We start from the raw sequence: 19,504 nt of genomic DNA on the forward strand, positions 1-19,504 counted from the left end.
GAATCCTGCCTCGAGCATGGATGTGTGTGATGTCCTTAGGTTAGTTAGGTTTAAGTAGTTCTAAGTTCTAGGGGACTAATGACCACAGCAGTTGAGTCCCATAGTGCTCAGAGCCATTTGATTTGAACCGAATTTCCCTTTGAGTGAGACCGCGTGTGTCAGATTTGTTCGAAATCCTGGAGTCTAATATTTCACTACTCGCGTTGCTTCTGCACGATCTTTAATTGACCGTGCCAATGATCACTTCTGTCCTGATATATTGTGAAATTTCCAACATCTGCGAGAGTGACGATAAACTCATGTTATTATCGTGAATTGTAGACCTAAACTTCAGTTGTGCAGTTTTAGGAATTTTTTATGGCAGTACGCGTTCCACTTTCAAAAACAATCGTTCCTTAATTTATTTTGAGAATTTTCGGACGTTTACAAAAGCACATATTTGAATATTTTCGTAGGGGAAGAGTGTCGTGGATTATTTATTTCGCAGAAAATCAGCATTTGTGATTTACAATTACTGTCAAAGAATAGGTCACCTGAATTTCAGTGTATATCAACCGAAATAAACGCACATTTTTTAGAATTTTCGGAAGTTACCATTGTCGTGTACATACGTTATTTCGTAGTAAATCGGTGTTTATGATGTAGTTACTGTAGCGTGTATTATAACTAATATATCGCGTTATATCTACTGTGACCTTTATAGAGGAGTGTATATTAACTACATTTATCGTAATTAGAGCTACTTTAGAGTTTATTAGCAACTATAACAAAAGACGATCTTGTCTCCTCTAGAAGAAGTACAGGATCTGTCATCGCTTGACTACGAAAGGAGTGGTCAATGATAGGTCTGTACAGGGTAGACAGGAAATATGGAGAACTGAGGTTGTTATACCGATCCCCTAATCAACAAATTAGAGGTGTTGTCCTTCATTAAAATTGAAACTGATCCAGTGAGACTGACTTCACTGTTGGGAAACTATTGTTCTGTCAAGAGGAGGCAAACACGAAAGGATAGGTGTCTATTAATCGCAGGAAGTTCAAACGTACGATGTATGATGATACCCCTTAAGGAAACGGAAGTAAGGGACAGGAAAGAACACCAGGTGCACTCAGTGTGTATGACTGGGGGTCTCAGTTAGCATGTTGAAGAGCCTATTCCGGCATCCACTGAATGGATAGGGATCAATCAACTGCAGGTAGTGCAGACGTTGTTACAAATCATTCCTGTCTCCGGACCTCCTAGGTCATGCTGGGCGGTTGAAACCTTCCCGTCTCCTCTATATCTCTTTTGTGCTACGCAACCTTCCCTTCTACAATAACCTATGAAACCTTCTGTTAGGATTTCTATCTCTTGCTTAATAATAACAAATCAAATTTTCCCTTTGACATTAATTCTCTTTCTCAATAATAAGAAGTGCAATCAATTTAAATGCTGGTTATTAAAAGTGATTTGCTGATTATTTCGGCGAAACATAGAATGTGTCGTCGTCGTGGCCCTCAGTCGTTATCTGCAATAACCCAAAACTGTTCCTTACCTTTTTGTACTGTTACTGGATCGTCATCTGACTGGTACATCGAACTGCGGCATGAATACACTTCCTCTGTTTTACTACACTCTATTAGCTGCTGGTGGGCTGTCATAATAAGTGGCTGTATTCATTACCAAAGCTGACGTTATTCTTTAATAGCAAAGCTGACGTTATTCTTTAATTAATTTGACTGAAGTTACGTAATTCATAGTTAAACTTTTTCTTGACAACAATAAAATTTTACAAAGTTTACGTTGATGTTTTTTCTTGGGATGGATTATAATCAGTAATGCACTATTGCTGGCAAAAATTCATATTCTGAAAACGCTTCAAATATTTGCTGTTGGTAATGAAATGATTTTACAAACGTTCAAATGGGACTTACTTTTTACAATCATCTTACAACTACCATTGCGCAAAAAATGCCTTCAGTAGTTTTGAGTTTCTCAAAAAAAATTAATAATATTATTTCCTTTTATAATAGTAGTTAGCTGATGTCTCTGTACATCCGTTTATAATCTCTTGTAAATCGTAACTGGTGGCTGGCAGGCACACCACTCCTCTCAACCTCTCGCTTCAGACCTGCTACCGACTCGCTTCACATCTCGCTTACTACTGACTTCCTACGAACGCTGAAGTGCGATCTCTCCCGCCAACAATACTTTCTGGTGCAGACAATCCCTGCTACCATTACAAAATGTATCAATTCGCGGTCTTTTTAAAATTATATCAATTTGCGGTCTCTCCTGCCAACAATACTTTGGTGCAGACATTCCCTGCTACCACAATTATTTGCAACATGACAAATATTAATTATTCCTACTTAATCCTATTAATAAAATATAAACACCTTTCATAAATTGTGGTTTGGCAATAGAAATATACACGTCTTACACGGTTACAATTAAAGTGCAGCTATTCACAAAGATCCAATGCACGCTGTAATTATCGTACGACAGCCAAACTTGATAGATATTGTAATACGTTAACGCAAAACCGATTTACACTGGGAAAAAAATTGTTCCAATTTTGGCCACTAGGTGAAAATCTGGTGCTTTGAACGCATTAAAGACGTATAGAAATGTTTGTATGTGAATTTAATTACGAACGGTACATGGGCAGAAAAAACCAAATAAGTAAGAAAAGCCTAATGTCGATTTTATTATTTACCACTGCTTACACGGTTTGTTCAATATGAGCACCGAAGACGCTGGTGAGGAGCTGCACAGTGTCAAATTTGTATCTGATGGCCAAAATTGGAACTAATTTTTTCCAGAGTACATCGGATCCGCAACACAGTAGTGAATCTACCAAGCTTCGCTGCCATACGATAATTACAGCTCACACTGGACCTTTGTGAGTAGCTGCATTTTAATTATAGCCATCTCGTACTTGGATCAGTCCACAAACTGGCAGAGAAGGCTCAGAAGGCCGGCCTTGAGCACAGAGTTTCCATGAAGCTTACTGTTGGCAAAATTGTACTCAGAAATGATCGTAGCCCGCTGGTTCTGAGTGGAAGGACTGAACCATCGATTTTGAAGTTTCTGTGACAAGATAGGCTGAGACTTCCTGAACTTTTGCCGTAGGGTTGATAACTGCAGGGTCCTTCTAAATAGGTCAGGCGTGCACTACACATCAGAAGCTGCTTCACAGATAGCTGATTCTGTGTGGTATGCACGCATGCATCTTTTTGGATTAGGCGACATTCCAACTAGTCCAGATCAAACGAAAGTGGTAGGAAACTCATAACTATTAGCGTAAGACCAAAAGCAATCCCCCCACAGACAAGAGTAAAAAATCCTAGTAGTTAAAACTTCGGAAGTGTTCGCAACAGAGTGGCAGAGTTTGAAACGCGCCCTAAAAACCAGTGAAGCTCGTATAGGTTTTAGTCAGCTTCTGTATCTAGTATTAAACTTAATAGCAGTGAGATTTTGGGAGAAAATTTAACTGTATAAGGAAAGGAAATCGAAAGGATAGGCAAATGGGTATAATCGCCAGAGTGGACAAGACAATCGAATCCACCGAGACAGAAACTGAAGGTGCATGCGAGATTGAGCAAGAGTCAGCACCAGATGTGAGCATAAAATTGTATTTGGATCCTGCTGTCGACCAACAGACTCGCCACCTGATGTAACCGAAAACTGTAGAGTAAACTTCACGTCGCTTGTAAGCAAGTTCCTCAATCATATTGTAACCAACAGTGTAGACTTTAATCATCCAACAATCAAGTGGGAAAATTACAGCTTTGTTAGAGGTGGGTGTGATAAGGAATTCTGTAAAAGTTACTACATACATTTTCTGAAAACTACCTAGAACAGATTGTTCGGAACCCCACTCATGATGGAAATATATTGGATCTTATGGCAACAAATAAGCCTGACCTCTTTGAGGGCGTCCACGTCAGAAACTGGTATCTGGTGGCAACAATGATTTCCAAAATACAAAGGACAACCAAAACAAGCAGAAGTTCACAAAACTAGATAAAAGATCAGTAGTGTCACGTCTCAATGAGGACTTATACACTTTCAGCACGGAGCAAGAGCATGTAAAGAAGCTATGGCTCAAGTTTGAAAGAATAATTGACTATGCACTAGACAAATATGTGTCCAGTAGCACAGTTCATAGTGAGAGGGACCCTCCATGATATACAGAAACTGTAAAGAAACTTCTAATGAAAGAGAGATAATAGGTAAAACAAATCATAGAGCTATTTATAAAGAAATGCTGAATGAAACGCGTTTGGCTGTCAAGAGAGCAATGTGTGAAGCCTTCAATGACTACCTTAGCAGAATACTGTCAAATGATCTTTCACAGAACCCATACAAGTTCTGGTCGTATGCAAAAGCTGTTAGTGGTATCAAAGTTAGCGTTCAGCGCCCTCCCCCTCCCATCCACCCAATGAGAAAGAAACTGAAACTAAAGGTAGCAGAGTAAAAGCTGAAATGCTTAACACCATATTGAAATGTTCTTTTACAAAGGAAAATCCAGGAGAATCACCGCTGTTTAATCCTTGTGCCACTGAAAAGATGAGTGAAATAAGCATTAGTGTCAGCGGTGTGGAGAAACAGCTGAAATCATTAAAATTGAACAAAGCTCCATTGTCCTATGGAATCCCTATCAGATTTTGCCCTGAATTCCCAGCTGAGTTATTCCAAATTCTAAATATAATCTATCGTAGATCCCTCAAAGAACATACAAAGTGGAAGTCGCGACTGTCTACAACTGTCTACAAGTGATCCTCAAAACTACCGTCCAGTATCCTTCACATCGGTTTATTATAAACTCTCAGAACACGCTCTGAGCTCAAAATATAATGCGGTGTCTCGAACAGAATGACCTCCTCCGTGGATTCCAAAAACATCGATCATGTGAAACCCAAGTCGCACTTTTCTCACTTGACGTACTGAAAGCTTTGGATCAAGGCAGTTAAGCAGATGCAGTATTTCTTGATTTTCGAAAAGCATTTGGCTCAGTACCACACCTGCGCTTATTATCAAAAGTACTATCATATGAGGTTTCAGGAGAAATTTGTAACTAGATTGAGGACTTTTTGGTAGGGAGGACGTAGAACGTTATGTGGATGGTGAAACATCGTCAGATGTAGAAATAACTTCAGGTGTGCTCCAGGGAAGTGTTTTAAAACCTTGTTGTTCATATTGCATGTTAATTACCTTGCGGACAATATTAGTAGTAACGTCATACTTTCTGCGGGTGATGCAGGTACCTACGATGAAGTACTGTCTGAAGAAGCCAACAAATATTAAGTCAGATCTTAATAAGATTTTAAAGTGCTGAAAAGTTAGGCAAACAGCTTTGAGTGTTTAGAATGTAAAATTGTGCACTTCAAAAATTCGAAAAAAGGAGTATCCTATGATTAAAACATCAATGAGTCGCAGCAGGAATGGCTTAACCCATACAAATACCTAGGTGTAGCACTTTGTAGGCATATTAAATGGAATGATCACACACGCTCAGTCGTGAGTAAATCAGGTGGTAGACTTTGATTTATTGGTAGAATACTGGGGAATCAAAGGCGATTGTTGGAAATAACAAGTGCGTTTCATACTATGATATCGCTCAAGTCTGTGGACCTGAACTAGATAGGACTAATAGGGGATACTGAACGTATACAGAGAAGGGCACCGCAAATGGTCACAGATTTTTGTGTTCCATGGGAGAGCGAGGAGACTGACCTTGCACACTCTTGAAGATGGACGTAAACTAACCCGAGAAACTCTTCACAGAAAGCTTAAAGAACCGGCTTTAAATGATGAGTCTATGAATATACCTCAACCTTCTACGTATCATGAAGACAAAACTAGATTAACTGCAGCACGCACTGAAGAATTTCAACAACCACTGTTTACGCACTCTTTACGTAATCGGAACGAGATAAAACCCTAATAACTGGTATAATGGGATGTAGCCTCTGCCGTGCACTTCACAGTGGTCTGAAGAGTGTAGATGTAGATGCAGTAGTCTTGTGAAACACCAGCCGTTGGTCTGTATTCATTCGAGACTGAAGATACTCTTTTACTGCGCCAGGTCAGGACAATAGACATTGATATCGATTTCCTTTCAAAGAATGGCAGATATTACGAGTTGCAGTCGCTGCATTATTGTTGGAAGAATGTATGGACGCGCTGATATTCAGCAGTTCGTTTTTCCTTTACATGGTGCGAAGTTCTGAGTAACCGTATGGTTATTCATTTTTCCATTAATTGCAATGCAGTGAATTTTTTTTCATATTTAATGAATAGTATTTGAAGCGGGAAGAAATATTTTTCTTTGACTTTATTCGAACTTCTGTTAGTATTATTATACGAAAGGAGCAGCAAAACTTTCATTATCGTAGGAAGTGGTTAGATAACGCATTCAGATACTTAATTTAGGGTACCAGTAGGACTTTATGTACTGGATCCGCTACTGTAATCAGAGAATTTTGTTAGTCCTTCATCATTGTAGGTTCACCCAAGCTAAATTAACAGAACAGATTTTATTAAAATTCTTCGGAGATTGACGAATCAGGGTTGGGCTTTTATCTATCTTGCAGGTGTAAATAACCAGAATCGCCACAACTGTTGGCAGAAATTCTCGTTAGGCCGCTCATTCAACAAGATATCTGCAAGTTTGGAACTTTTTTTTGCGTAGCAGCATCTTTATGTAGTACAGTGTAAAGGTCACACGTTCTATTCATTGGAGTGCGTATACCGCATCCTCATCTCTCGGCAAATTTGTGTCTGTTGCAAATAACGCTTAACGTTTTTATGAGATAAACAGAACAGACATACTGTTGCACTATAGGGTCGTGGTCACTTTAATACCGTAGGAGGATTGAGGTACTGACAATACTGAAGCTTTCAATGCCACGTGGAGCAGCTAGCTCAGTTGAGAATTTGTCTCCGATCTCAAAGATCTGCGTACGACCTTCGGTCCCGTAAAGACTTTTAACCTATCACATACTACACTCCTGGAAATTGAAATAAGAACACCGTGAATTCATTGTCCCATCAAGGGGAAACTTTGTTGACACATTCTTGGGGTCAGATACATCACATGATCACACTGACAGAACCACAGGCACATAGACACAGGCAACAGAGCATGCACAATGTCAGCACTAGTGCAGTGTATATCCACCTTTCACAGCAATGCAGGCTGCTATTCTCCCATGGAGACGATCGTAGAGATGCTGGATGTAGTCCTGTGGAACGGCATGCATTGCCATTTCCACCTGTCGCCTCGGTTGGAACAGCGTTCGTGCTGGACGTGCAGACCGCGTGAGACGACGCTTCATCCAGTCCCAAACATGCACAATGGTGGACAGATCCGGAGATCTTGCTGGCCAGGGTAGTTGACTTCCACCTTCTAGAGCACGTTGGGTGGCACGAGATACATGCGGACGTGCATTGTCCTGTTGGAACAGCAAGTTCCCTTGCCGGTCTAGGAATGGTAGAACGATGGGTTCGATGATGGTTTGGATTTACCGTGCACTATTCAGTGTCCCCTCGACGATCACCAGAGGTGTACGGCCAGTGTAGGAGATCGCTTCCCACACCATGATGCCGGGTGTTGGCCCTGTGTGCCTCGGTCGTATGCAGTCCTGATTGTGGCGCTCACCTGCACGGCGCCAAACACGCATACGACCATAATTGGCACCAAGGCAGAAGCGACTCTCATCGCTGAAGACGACACGTCTCCATTCGTCCCTCCATTCACGCCTGTCGCGACACCACTGGAGGCGGGCTGCACGATGTTGGGGCGTGAGCGGAAGACGGCCTAACGGTGTGCGGGACCGTAGCCCAGCTTCATGGAGACGGTTGCGAATGGTCCTCGCCGATACCCCAGGAGCAACAGTATCCCTAATTTGCTGGGAAGTGGCGGTGCGGTCCCCTACGGCACCGCACAGGATCCTACGGTCTTGGCGTGCATCCGTGCGTCGCGGGGGTCCGGTCCCAGGTCGACGGGCACGTGCACCTTCCGCCGACCACTGGCGACAACATCGATGTACTGTGGAGACCTCACGCCCCACGTGTTGAGCAATTCGGCGGTACGTCCGCCAGGCCTCCCGCATGCCCACTATACGCCCTCGCTCAAAGTCCGTCAGCTGCACATATGGTTCACGTCCACGCTGTCGCGGCATGCTACCAGTGTTAAAGACTGCGATGGAGCTCCGTATGCCACGGCAAACTGGCTGACACTGACGGCGGCGGTGCACAAATGCTGCGCAGCTAGCGCCATTCGACGGCCAACACCGCGGTTCCTGGTGTGTCCGCTGTGCCGTGCGTGTGATCATTGCTTGTACAGCCCTCTCGTAGTGTCCGGAGCAAGTATGGTGGGTCTGACACACCGGTGTCAATGTGTTCTTTTTTCCATTTCCAGGAGTGTATCTTTAAAATGCATACCCGCAGAGCACTTGAGATTTCACCCCAGCTGCTGTAGCGGTGTCCCCTTACCGCTTTTTTTCTCCATGGTAACTGATTTCGAGATTACGGAATAAATTAAAAGTGTGGCTGACACACACACACACACACACACACACACACACACACTCAGAGAGAGAGGTAGAGAGAGAGTGTGTGTGTGTGTGTGAGAGAGAGAGAGAGAGAGAGAGAGAGAGAGAGATCCGCCCGAAGAAAATCCCCAAACCGGAGGGAATCGAACCAGGTGCCCAGTGATCGAGAATCAACAACGCTGACCTCGAGCAACTGACAGAAAACACACAGGTCGAAGAATGTAATAGTATGTCGTAACGTTCAAAGGAAGTCACTAATTTTCAGAAGACGCAACACCGGACAGCGAAGTCTACTATCATAGACCAAAGAAGAACTGAACAAAAATATTTAAATTTAAATAACGGGTTTAATGCTGGAAGGCAGCAGGCAATCCTGGAAGTAGGTGAAGAATTCAGTAGCCGTTACAGTATTAAAGAACGGGAATCGACATGAGAAATCGTTCATTTCGTAATTTTGCGATATCTCACTGAACATTTGAGCAAAATTTTAAGAAGAGGAAGACGAAGAAGACGACCATAAGTCCAGATGGGCACTACAGGTTTTACTGAGAACGGCGCATTCACTTGAAAGTGTAGGATACAGGGAGCATGTGAAGAACTGAAAGAAAAACAATGAGCCATGTGAGTCCCTTTAAACAATCGCTGATGAATATTCAGCAGACGAATTAGAACGGTACTTCGGCGCAGCCCAGGCAGACCACGGAGAACCCTCCTCGACTCCGTGAATTAGCACCAGAGCACACAAAAAATGTAGATATAAAACACGCTGTAGTCATAACTTTCTCTTGCGGGCACAGGGGCCTCTGCGTTTCACGGATGTGTTTATTTTCACATAAAGCTAACAGTACAAAAACCATTACATGAATTTTTTCTACGTTTAGGTTGCTTTAGGTTGCGCGATTGTGTGTGTGTGTGTGTGTGTGTGTGTGTGTGTGTGTGTGTGTGTGTTTGTGTGTGTGTGTGTGTGTGTTTGTGTGTGTGTGTGTGTGTGTGTGTGTGTGTGTGTGTGTGTGTGTATGAGAGAGAGAGAGAGAGAGAGACGTAACGGCGAGACACTGTTTCGATTGGAATTCTCAAGTGCTTTCGGAGCCAACAAAATACTACTTTCTTCCCCTGCATTTTTGGCTGAGAAAGGAGTCCCGTGACGCCTGAAGTTTCTTCTCTGCATATTAAATGTACTGGTTAGCTGGAAAAGCGTAAAGGCGATGTTGTATCACGTCTGCGGTAGTATTTACACACTGGCATTCAACAGCGTAAACTACATGTCGTTGTGAAGTTATCGACTTTATTATAACATGTTCTGTCCATTAACGTGTAGGCTCCACTGTAGATGTGTAGAACGTATTTAAATAAAAATTACTATTCCTCTACTTCACAACACTTTTCGGCGCAAACGAAATCTTTGCATTCAATATAGACAGCTACTGAAAGCGTCAAAAGGACCAAACGTACACAATGAAAGGGAGGAAATACTTCACACTTCCCTAAGCACCCTTCGTGCTGTATTCGTTTCTGCTTATGCGTTTGTATGTAGAACGAATTCGTATTTGTGCCTCCTATTACATACTCCATCGATTTTAAGTATTATGTTTCACAAGTGCATACCATTTATATTACCATGACCGGGAAAATTGGATTATCAACCACCTAAAAGTCAAGAAACACAATATCCACCTTACAGGTACAAGGTGCAGTCAAATGAAAACATGATAGGTGAAAAAAGTAAGTAAACTGTTTATTATTACAAAAATAATCGCCGTAATTATTAATACATTCGTCCCACTGTAACACAAAATGGTCAATGCCTTCGTGGAAAATGTTTGCAGTTGCCTATGGGACCATGATCGTACCCAGACTTGCACCTCTTCGTCGGAAGCAAATCAATCGCCACGAATGTCTTCCGTCAGAGAAAAAAAAATACGTAAATCACGTGGGAGGAGGTCAGGATTGCATGGAGATTGTGTAAGGATTTCAAAGCGAAACTTCTGCCTATCTATTGTTGCACGGTCGATTCGAGTAGGCTGCAGATGTAATTACGATGTTGTTACTTAGAATTGTTACGCGTTGTTGATGCCTCATTGTGTTTACAAAGTGTGCGAAATCTTACCTCTAACACAAATTTATTTTTTCTCGAATTTTCGTACAGGTCTTACGAATTATCATAAGCATACAGACTGTGCGTACTTTGATAAGTTAAACAGACACTTTAGAAATGGAAATATTTAGTTTAATGGTCCGTAGATCTTGCAGGTGCGGTACCTTTCATGTAACACAGTGAACGATAGATATTTGTATTTATTTTTAGTGTGTTAACTCTGAAACTGTCCTTTCAGATGTCACATCTTTCTGTAACCGTCTTTTGTCACCTACAGAGTGTGTATACACAATGCATGTCTTTGTGAAGTTTAAGCGATATATTGTGATACAGCGCGTTATTCCTTTCCAATATCGAACGCCTTCTCCCTTCCTAAAATCAAACACTACCTGCCTTCCTTCCTAGTATGATGTTTGTTTATCTTTTAGCTGTGTTGTGCTTTTCGCATGTTTTTATTAAATATGTAATAGTTGAGTATACGAATTGCAGCCTGTAAACCTTTTACAGCCCTTTGGCACCATAATTCTGTTTGCATATTTCGTCAAAAAGAGCCATCACCACCTCCAGTAGGGATGCATCATTTGTAATAAAAGCATTCATTGTCAGTCAGTATTTCCAGTTATATTTTTCTAGTGCATAACATGTGTCATCTTTATCCCTCCTAAAACTGTGATTGAGAGTGATTTATAAGAGGAAATATTTAACTTGTGGGTGTATTGTAACTTTCATTGAGTGTAGATCTAAATACTTACATTCAGATTGTGATTTCTGGGGTAACGACTCTGACATTTTCTTTTGAGATGTCACATTTCTCTGTTACCGTCGTTGATCGTCTCGTGAGTGTGTAAAGGATGCATAACTTTCTGTAGTTTAAGTTACATGTTGTAATAAAACACCTTCTTCCTTTCCAAAATCGAACATTTCCTATCTTCCTTCATTCTGATATGGTGGTCAACTGCTTTCGTGCTTGCCTGTTTAACGTAGTATTTTAGCTGACACATATTTTCTGAAGCTAATCCTGGTCAGCTTAGTTTTACAACATCGAACCCCTTATGCCTAATTTCTAAAAAGTTTGCTGTTATTTGTAAGAATTTGATCATGAAAACAGCACTAGAGTGCTTGTTTTTGAGTCGGCAAATGTCTGAAGGCACTAATGTGACTACTATGTGTTTCTGTAGAACAAAATATTGTGATATTTGATACAGACACTGCAATTTTTTGCATTGCAGACGTATTTTCGTAGACATCTTAGAATATTCTGACATTTGGCAAGCATCATAGACGTGGAACGCGATTAACTAGCGGATATATTATGTCTTAAACCATGTGCAGCCTACAGATCGATCTTTGCACGTTTTTACCAGTGCAGACATCTGGTGGTGGCAGTGCACAACTGGCAGTACAAAGATGCGGCATTATGCTCTTTTAACAGAGCAGTCATCTGTGGGTGATAGTTAACGACTAGGATACAAACAGCAGTTGATTTCGTTTCGTGTTTTCAGGGTTTCTGGAGTAATATTTAAAGTAACTCGTGTTGGCAGTTAAATTTTACTAATTCATTATTTATATTTTATAAGCAACATTGGTTTTTAATTACTTACAGTATGTTGTATACATGTTTCTACATTCAATAGCGAATGATATATGGGGTGTACCATTTATCTTGACCATCCTAAATAACTGTTTGTCCAGATGCAAATTACAAAATGTTTCAAGCAAATGTTCTTTAGCCGTAAGGGGGACATCAATCAGCATGATTGCCTTCGTTGTAGCTTTCTTTTTTACAAATATATGAACAGCGGTATGACTTTTTTTAAATGGCACCCTGTGTTTTTGTTCGGTAATTCATTTCCCCTCCTGAAGACCTATTCAAAAATGTCTAACAGTGTACCATTCACTCAAACACGACGTTATAAATACATAACACAACGCTGACTTTGAACCCGGGAACAGAAACTTGCTGAAGTTGTCTGAAAACAAATGAAAACCAAGTAAAAATTACAAAAAATTGACTTTGACTCTCATGTACCATTGCCCGGGAGTAGAACATTCAAAGGTTCTCGAAGTGGTGACCCTGGACACCGGTACACTCGTGCACTCGTTGAATGAAAGAATTATTTACTGCTTCCAGTGTTGACTGCTGAAGAGAATTACAAGCAAGCACGATACGTTCCTGCATGTCCTCTGGAGTTGTTGGAATATCGCGATAGATAACGTCTTTAATGCATCGCCAAAGAAAAAAGTCGAAAGGATTTAAATCAGAAGATCTAGCAGTCCAAGTATATGTTCTTCCTCGACCAATCAATCTGGCAGGATACCTTCGGTTCAGAACACGACGTGCACACAAGGCATTATGTGCTGGACATCCATCGTGTTGACACAACATAAGCATTCTGGTTCTTAGCGGCACTTCATTCAGAAGAGGAGGAATAACTCGTCTGAGGAAGTTGGCATACGCTGTGCCGTTTAGATTACCATTGATGAAATAAGGGCCAATAACTGTAGTACCAAGCACCCCACGCCAGACGTTAACTCTACACTGACGCTGATGTTCCACCTGTCTAAGCCGTCGTGGGTTGTCGCTGGACTAATAATGTATGTTCCTTGTATTTACCTGTCTTTTGCTGCAGAAGGAACATTTTTCGATAAATAGAACATTGGAGAACAAGGTGGAGTTGGCGAGGATTTGCTGCTGTGTCAACACTGACAGAACTGTACATGACTCTGGAAATCATTCCCACGCAATTCTTGATGTAGGTGTACATGGTAAGGATGGAACCGGTGAAGTGTAAAAAAAACGATGTACACTGGTTTTAGGAATGCCAATCTCGTGGTCAAGCTGGCGTGTGCTCACATATGGATTCATAGCAACGGAAGCGAGAACAGTAACTTCGGCAGCTTCGTCTGTACGAGTGCTACGACGATTGCGTTGTCGTGGGTTGAAACTTCCAGTTTCCTGAAGCGTCTCAACAAGACGAGAAAACATCCGTCGGGAAGGTGGATTCTTCTCAGGATATCGTTCTCTGTACAGTTCCGCTGCCTGCGTAGCATTTCGCCTACCTTCTACAGCCACAATACAAGAAACGTTACGTCGATGCAGTTTGTAGGAAGGACAACCTTTACTGTATACCTACTCTACACAACAATATTTAAAAGGACTAAACTGCTGTACTGAATGTACCCGTACAAAAGAAAATAGTATTGCAATTACTATTCTGCTAACTTACATTCCCCACAGATGAGTAGCATTTTTACCTTCTCTTCGTTGGTGTACATTCTACTCACACAACTCTTCAATTGACGATGGTTGACGGAATGACAGGTGTGTATTCTACTTATGGTTACATTTGTCCTCTGTCAAAGTCAGCATGTGGATGTGATAAAGTTCTTAATATGTCTTTAGGAGAGGAAATGAATTACCGAATAAAAAATACATGGTGCCGTTCAAAAAAGACCTACCACTGTTCATATAAGTGTAAAAAACAAAGCTACTACGAAGGCAATCATGCTGACTGATGTCCCCCTTACAGCTAAAGAACACTTACTTAAAACACTTTGTAATTTGCATCTGGAAAAACAGTTGTTTAGGGTGGTCAAGATAAATGGGACACCCTGTATCGTTTTGAACGAAATGTTTCTATGTGGCATTTAAGTCAATCCATAGATGACTTTTTGGATGTCATTATTGAAAATATGGTTCTTCATTTTTATGCGATTCATATCTTCTTAAGTATTTTATAACAAATAATTCAGATGCTTCAGAACACAGCCCAGATCGACTACACTGTTGTAGGTTTTATTAGGCTCTGACTGGAAGAATGGGAGGTTTATATATATAGGTCGTTCAGATACTCTTGAGAAACTTCATTTTAATATTAGGCTCTGATTAGAGGAGAGGGAGGTGAAACACTATGTGGTATTTGTGTACCTTTGTGCGTATATAATGCATATATTAGACTTTCAAGTTGAGATTACCTAATCTTTTACTGCATATGTTTCACCATTTTCTAATTTTACACTTTGATTGGTAGGGTATAAGGCCCAATAAGCTTGTTTGCATCATCTTGGGTTTGTAATATTATGCTGTGATTGATTGTATATAGAATAGAGTTGAAGAACGACTGGGACTTTAACTTTTTCCCTAACACAATTCGGTTAGTTATTTTCTTTTAGTATGGGTCCATAACTTTCAGCTGTTAGGATTTTATTTCTCAGTTGAAGTTTCGACATTAAGCCAATTTCAAGTATCTACAAAACATAATACAATGTAATGACAACAATTTTTAGTGGGATTAACAGTAGGTACGTCGAATTTTTTTTACATTCATATAGCATATTTAGAACGTACTACACAGGGTTCAAAAAGTCGGACACTCTAGAAGAAATTTGAATTTACAGTGCATTCAAATAACAGCCACGTACTCAATGAAAAAACCTACCTGAGAAATAAAAATTATCTCGGCTATTTTAAACACTTATTCTGATGTGTTGTAAGTCTACATTTGTAATTGTGGGATATATACGCTCCACTCAAAATCGCTACACATAAAATGGAATATGCTAGTCGTTCTTCAATGTGCAGTTATGTGTATTAAGTTATTATCTCTGCCTGTATGTCAAAATCTTGTAAGTTTACCATATGAATTTCATAAAACTACAAAATTGATTGTACTTGTTGTTAAATTGTTCCCATTACCTTGTATTACGTTATCTAGATGCTGGAAAATTGCTTAATACCAAAATTGCAACTGCAGCATAAAATTCTAACAGCTGAAGGCAAGATGAAATGCTCTTAAAAAAACCACCTTGGAATTTTTAAACTACACTATGTTTGGCATTAGATTAATACGGAGAGAGAGGGGAGAGGATTTGCCATTTCAAATTATTGGTGAAAATATTGATTTTACTGATTTATTGGTTTTATTAACTGACTGATTCTATTGATTGGCATGTTCAAGGTCAGAGGTCATTAAGCCAAGCACCTGAATGTAGGCAACCCCAATGCAAGAACAAATTGTGTCCAGAATCCTCATAGTAATCCTAATGACATTTCAATCTTCCTGTTTAATTTTATACTATTTTTAATTTCTCACAGTCAGTAACGACAGAAAGTTTTGGCTTATTTCTAAATACTTCTCAAACACCATTTTTCTCTGCTTTGTATTGTGAAATGTTTATATATGGAATGGCAGTAATTTTTACAATTCACATATCTCAGATTGTATGCTACTGTACTGTCTTTTATTGTAGTAATACTGCTGTGTAACATTTTCCTTTTGTAGTTCCAGAGACAGGGCTTGCAATACATTGAAAAAGTAATAAAGTAAAGCTACTAAGTGTACCTCAAGCTATAAATAACATAAATTTTCTTCAGATATGTAGAATTCTTTCCTTAATTACAATACTCCAAGTAACGAATGAGAAATGACAAAATATGAACAACGTCTTAACAACATGTCATTGTTGTAATGAACAAAAATGCTAGCAAGATTTGTGTCAGTCCAACAAAAATATTGTAGTACTCGACTAATCTTGATTTTCGAGCGTCAGCTTTCTCCGCGAATTACATTTACGAAATCTTCTTGGTGTCTTTTTGAAGTAAGTGTTGAATAATTTCTTGCGCGCCAACAGCTAATACAGTTCGTGTTGAATAATTTCTTGCGCGCCAACAGCTAATACAGTTCGTTAAGTAAGAACGTGGTCGGAATTACACACAAATGGTAAAAGATATCGCCTTAGTCCTTTCACAGCCCAACCGAGGAAACCTTTGTTCTTCATGCAATGTGTATAAACCGTCAGTGTACTTTTAATTTTTGACTGGGATACACAAGAAGATAGACACTTGCAGTTTACACGACGCATTTTGAGGCTGCATTTCTCTGTAGCCCCGAAGGTAAGAAAATGAGTCATGCTGCGGAGTCTAAATATATGGGGAAACCATATTCATTTGCACATAAGTGGGTAACACGCTATTCATGGGTTATAAATGTGGATGACTTTGACAATGCACTGGACTAATGTCGCTACTTGTCTAACTCAGCCAAGGATTCAAAGTAAACTAATACTTTAAGGATACTGCACGAAGGACAAAGGCTTACTCTATTGGGCCGTAAAAGAACTACACACCACCTGTGTCTAATTCCGGAACACGCTCTTACTCAACAGACTGTATTTCACCTTATTGACGAGTGGGAAACTCGTTAAAATGTTGCTTCAAGACGATGCTGCCACTCCGATGATCACCCACGAAACTTTCTCTAGTATGCTAAATTTATGATCGTTCCCGTGATGTAAGAATATCTATTGAAGCTTCATTTAGACATAAAACCTTGCACATTCATAGAAGTTCTAGGTCGTGTAGACATACATTATTCAGCGTGACTCGGGATTGCCCTTTCGGAGTCTATAGTGCTCTTTTCTAAGAAGCTGTATCATTTTTGCGCTAGTGTCATTATGAAACAGTGAACATTTAAATACGGCGAGTACACGGATCACAGTTTATGATTTCCATTGTTATATCGATTGTGTAGAAATCACTGAAAGTTCCATCAACTAATGCCAGTGAACTATTAAGAAGAACTAATGAACAGCATTGTAACTAGTTCCTTACACTATAGAAAAACATAGGTCTATTGCGAATAAGACGTTCCCCTCTTATAACATTTTTGGGAGTTAATTGTGATGGCAGTTTTAAAACCACTCTCCAGGACTTTCATTTCTTACGTGTCAATAATGCAATGCTAGTAAGGCAGTTTATTAGAAACGCTTTACGGTTTCTGGCATATTTTTACGAATGACTCATTAAAGGCGATAAGTTGAACTAAGAAGTCAGTGATTAACGGCGCTGGGAGAATGTGTGCCATTTCTTACTTTCACATTTACGACTGTTCCTGCAAGTAATGACAGTATATACTAACAGATGGATGAGAGACCCCCCTTACAAGATGAAATGATGCACTGGTTGAGACATGCTAGTCGTAATTGTGAGGCAGATGGGTGGGCGGGGGCTCAAATTCTCTTTTCGCTATGCTGATCTAGGCTTAAAGGAGTTGTATGCATCGAGTACTAATGTAATAAACACGAGGCACAAACTGTGCCAATGAGCAACACCTTTCCAGTGCAGACATAACCTTCGAACGAACAAAAAATTGTGTAGTTCAAGTTGAACATGCTCGACTAATCTAACAAGTCGAATGTTTGATTTTATAAGTACGATGTTTATTTTTCTAGCAGGCAGTCTTCGAAATGACTGTTCTGGACGAAATCTGTAGCATACCAATTACTTCTGAGCTACTTGTGAACGACATACTGAAACTGTTAAGAGTAAATAATCGTCGCTGCGTAGTGTGAATAGTTACCAAAATTTACGTATTTGTATCTAACATGCTAACGAGGACCTCTCTATTTCAGGTAGCCTCACTGATAACACGCCAGGAAAAGCTATTGACCTCAGTGTAAAGTCTTGGACCACGAAAGGAACGCATGAGGTGCGTTTTTCCAAAGTACTCCCCAGATGCCTGTTTGAGCTCTGAATATTGGAAGCCTCATCTAGGGACATGGTAAGAAAATATTCCGCCACTCAAGACAGTAGTAGTAGATGCCTACTCATCCATCAGTGATACAGTATTACCAACATGTACTAAGTCAGATAAAAACGATCACAGGTGCTTAGTTCTCAACTATGATTTCAGTCTTAAGAAGATTAACTGCTTTGCGTCTACTTGGTTCCACCACAATGGCAGTATCGACTGTAAAGTGAAGAAAGACACAAGCAAAGAACCGGTAGAGTTGCACTGAGAAGATTACTGCCCCATACATTTCCCTGAAGACCTGATGTAGAAAGTACAACAGCGGTAAGAAGCAACATATGTTATTAATTTAGATTTAATTAGTAATAGAAGTTGCTTTTTTAATTTATATGTGGAAGATTTTTCCAGCTGGTTATAATGCCAGAAATGAAATATCCTAATACCAGAACTGTATACTATAAACTCATTTTGTCTATTTTTATCGAATTTCGTAATAATTGTTACCTAATTCTTATTTACACGAAAATAAGTTCACAACTATTCTTATTTCTACAGTGAAATTTGCATTATAAACATCTATTAGAAATGCTTTCAGTAGATGGTTACCTATTCGCACTTACTGTTTTCTGAAGAGACAGCGTCGCCAGGAAGAGAAACTTCAGATAAAATATAATACCAGGACAGATTAGAATCAAAATTCAACTGTTCACATAAAAAAATGCGTTTCTGTTGTTGATAAAAATGATAATTTCAACTACTTTTATGTTGTATCCAGTATACTATCCTTACTTAGAATCCTAGTAAGCGTAAATCCAAAATTAGATGAAGTGCCGAAATTTAAATGCTTAGTTGAAATTAAGCAAGTCAGGGCAACAGAGAAAGAAAAAGATGAATTAAGCAAACTGCAAAGGATTAAAGAATCAAAAAGATGTCTTTAATAGTCTCTCAGTCAACACCAATACAGAGTCAATTCAAAAACATTTTATGCTCCATAATGTACGTTTATAATACGAGGTTAAATAGAAAAGGCAGAAAAGAATAGCTGAAAGATTTTAAAATTATTCTAGAGGTCACTATCAATGGAAAAAGGCGAAAATACAGGGAAAAATCACAAAAGAGAATTAAGGAAGTGAGAAGTGGAGTATCTCAAAAACTAAAATAAACTGTTCATTATAATTATAAGCAGCGACTCCTACAGAGTTGTGATCTGGTTCACCTCCGCGAATGCACGAACAATGGACGTTGAAATTTAACTACAGTGATAATCTAACTTTCATATTCAGCCCGAATATGAAAAAAGTAAAATCCCTGGACAGAAAATTATTGAGTGTCCGAA

The 19,504-nt window shown here is 39.7% G+C and overlaps 1 protein-coding gene across 1 annotated transcript in view; it reads left to right on the top strand.

Annotated features, from left to right (window-relative positions):
• Positions 1–19,504, top strand: part of LOC126343367 (vasopressin V2 receptor-like) — a 710,799-nt gene that overhangs the window by 472,355 nt on the left and 218,940 nt on the right. The window contains exons 3-4 of the mRNA XM_050001932.1: positions 18,050–18,198; positions 18,331–18,492. The gene's annotated coding sequence lies outside the window, so the exon portion shown is untranslated. The remainder of the gene's footprint in view (positions 1–18,049; positions 18,199–18,330; positions 18,493–19,504) is intronic.

Source organism: Schistocerca gregaria, chromosome 1, assembly GCF_023897955.1.
Source record: "Schistocerca gregaria isolate iqSchGreg1 chromosome 1, iqSchGreg1.2, whole genome shotgun sequence".
In the NCBI taxonomy this organism is placed as follows: Eukaryota; Metazoa; Arthropoda; class Insecta; order Orthoptera; family Acrididae; genus Schistocerca; species Schistocerca gregaria.